The 3,464-nt window shown below is 43.5% G+C and overlaps 1 pseudogene; it reads left to right on the forward strand.

Annotated features, from left to right (window-relative positions):
- Nucleotides 1–733: 733 nt before the first annotated feature.
- Nucleotides 734–1,146, forward strand: LOC127219736 (60S ribosomal protein L35-like; annotated as a pseudogene).
- The last annotated feature ends 2,318 nt before the right edge of the window (nt 1,147–3,464 follow it).

Consider the following 3,464-nt stretch of genomic DNA (forward strand, 5'->3'; position numbering starts at 1 on the left):
TGGGGTGTGTTTGAAGAATGTTCCCTGTACATGGGGCATGGTGGGCAGTTTACTGTATGCCTCAAAGTGGCTGCACAAGGGATTCTGGGTGTTATTGACACAAGTGATAGAAGTTTGAGGTGACATCAGTCACCCTGATCTGTCCTTGTACATTATACTGGATAAATAGTTGTAATTATATATAAATTAAAAAATTAAAAAAGTGGGGCTGGACATGGTGGCTCATGCATGTAATCACAACATTCAGAGGCTGAGGCAGGACAATTACTGAGAGTTTGAGAGTTTGAGGCCAGCCTTAGCTACATAGTAAACTTGAAGCCAGCCAGAGCTAAATAGTAAGAACCTGTATCAAAACAGTAACAATAAACTATACAAAAATGGAGGTGGTGGCACATGCTTATTATTCTAGCACTCAGGAGGCTGAGGCAGGAGGACTGAAAATTTTAAGTCAGCCTTGCATAGTTAGCAAATTCCAGACTATGGGCTGGAGAGACCCTATCTCATAAACAAACAAACAAACGAACGAATGAATGAAGGCTGGGCATGTGGCACATACCTTTAATCCTGGAACTCAGGAGGCAGAGGCAGCATAGAGGTCTCTCTGAGTTTAAGGACAACCTGATCTACAAAGTGAGTCCCAGGACAGCCAGAGTTGTTACACAGAGAAGCCCTGTCTTGAAAACACCAAACCAAGCTCTCAGACCAGGAGACCTCAGCGGTGAGAAGTGCAGCTATGGCCAAGATTAAGGCTCTCGGGACCTGCGCTGCAAGAAGAAGGAGGAGCTACTAAAACAACTAGACGATCTGAAGGTGGAGCTGTCCCAGCTTCGCGTTGCCAAGGTGACGGGCGGTGCTGCGTCCAAACTCTCTAAGAGTCGTCCGCAAATCCATTGCCCGTGTGCTCACCGTAATTAACCAGACTCAAAAAGAAAACCTCAGGAAATTCTACAAGGGTAAGAAATACAACCCTCTGGACCTTCGACCCAAGAAGACTAGAGCCATGCGCTGGCGGCTTACCAAGCATGAGGAGAAGCTGAAGACCAAGAAGCAGCAGAGGAAAGAGAGGCTGTACCCGCTTCGCAAATATGCGGTCAAGGCCTAATGCGAAGGCTTATAATGAAGCGCAAGGCTGGCTGAAAAAAAAAAAAAAAAAAAAAAAAAAAAAAAAGAAAACACCAAACCAAAAGCAAACCACAAACAAAACCCACAAATAAATAAATACAACTAGAAATATATGCACATTTAACTATAAAATGCATAGAAAGTGCTAGACTAAAAGATGAAGGCATTTTAAAAGTAAAATGAGCACATTTTCCTAGTAGCTTTATCTGTGTCTCTTAGGAAGAAGCAGACGTGGTAGGTCATGAACAATGTTTAGATATTGGAAGGAAGTGAAGGGAAGAGAAAGGGTACAGGAGAATGGCTCTCACACACCCTCTTTCCACTTACACTCCATTTCCAACCAGCCACCACTGCTCCATGGAATGTCAGTCTGCTGCCAAGAACAGGGTCACCTTTCCATTTCATTCTACCTGGCCTGAGCATTGGCGGATGCATTTCCTGTTTCTGGCCTCTCCTGATTTTCTGGTTCTCTGTCATGACTTCTCCATGGCCTTCCTGTCTCCTCTTCCTCTCAACACTCTTACATTTTTCCTTCCATGTGAATCCTCCTTTTTTCCCCTCACTATTGGAGGGAAGGCCTCCACTGCTAAATCACATTCCTAGCTCTTGTGACTTTTAGGTCATCCCTCTGTCCTTTTAGGAGCTCTCGTCTATTCTTTTAGTCATGTGAGTTGATCTTGGGCATCATCAATCTTCCCCAGAATGCTCCACAAGTACCTCAAGTGTCAGCACAAATTGTCTTTCTCCTTCATCCCTTTTAGCTATCAGTGTTCTGCACTGCTATTGTGTCCTGGTTGTGGACTCTTCTACCTGCCCTTCATTATCTGTCTGCTCTCTGTGTTCACTTCCCTGCAGTGCCGGTCACATCTATTTTCTCTATCTCCTCTTTAGCCCAAAGGTCTCTCTGTCTTCTCCAGTTTTCCCCGGTTGTAATACCTTATGGTATTTTATTTTGGGATACGATCTAGCATATCCTGGGCTGGCCTTGATGTGTAGCAGAGGATGACCTGATCCTCCTGCTTTCACCTCCCAAGAACTGAGTTTACAAGTATGAACCACCAGGCATGGTTTTATGTAGTGCTGGGGAATTACCCCACCATCTTTGTACAAGCTAGGCAAGTGCTGTTCCAGGTAAGCTGCATCTCCTCCCCACTCCAGTAGAATAGAAATATTCTGTAGTAATTGCCAAGTGGCTGTGATATCCTAGGTTCTTTGCTAGGTCATGGTTGTAAACAAAATGTTCCCTTTGGGTGGGTGAGAAGGCTCATTGGGTAAAGGTACTTGCCACCAAGACTGACAACATGAGTTTGATCCCTGAGGCCCAGCTGGGAGGAGAGAACCAGCTCTGCAAGTTATCTTGTGACCTTCACAATATGCACTATGATGCACATATATACATGCAAACGTATGCATGTGCACAGGTAAATAAATATGATCAAAATATACTTTTCAAGTATGACCTCCTTTTTCATCGATGTTATTTTTTAATAGTTTTAGTATGCATATGATAAATAATAAGTAAGCAAGTGAATGAAATAAAAAAATGATAAATACCTAAAGAAAAAAAAATAACAGTGATAAAGAGTGGTGGTGGGTTAGCCCGGCATGGTGGTACCCGCTTGTAATCTCTGTGCTCTAGAGGCTAAGGCAGGAAGACCCACAGTTCAAGGCTATCCTGGGGTTATACAGTAAAGACTCTGAGAGAAAGGGAGAGAGAGGCTGTGTCCAATTTTAAATTCCCGTCAGATCCCAAGTGCTTTGCCTGCTTTTATTTTGGCTCCAGGACCTTTCCACAGCTATTATGGCTGTCATATTTCTCCCCTCCCCCTGTTGAACTCTCATGTGTCCTCAGGTTACTGCTTAAGAGGTCAATTCTTCCTGGAAGTCTTGTCTGACCAGCCCGAGGTTGTCTTGGTGCTTCTTTTAGGTCCCAAAGAGTGTAGTTATTTCATTCTCCCAGCAGTCACACTGCATTGTACTTTTCCCTTTTGTTTCCTTTAGGCCATGGCCTATAGTAAGAGGTGATGCTTCATACCACAATGCGGTGCATGCACATACGTGTGAGCATATGTTGCATGTACAGATGAATCAGAACAGTATTTACTAGTACTACACATACTACACATTAATGCTTCATTGTATTCTATTTCATTAGACTCTATTTCATTTTAAAAGTTTGGTGATGGGAGATGTCATTTCGTAAATATGTTTCTTGTAATGGTTAGTGAATAAAAGCCCTGTTGGCCAATAGGAGAGCAAGACAGGTGGGACTAGGAGACAAGGAAGATGCGGGGATAGGTAGTAGAAGATTCAACAGGTAGGACAAAGAGAGCAGAACTCGG

This window comes from Phodopus roborovskii, unplaced genomic scaffold (assembly GCF_943737965.1).
Source record: "Phodopus roborovskii unplaced genomic scaffold, PHOROB, whole genome shotgun sequence".
NCBI lineage: Eukaryota > Metazoa > Chordata > Mammalia > Rodentia > Cricetidae > Phodopus > Phodopus roborovskii.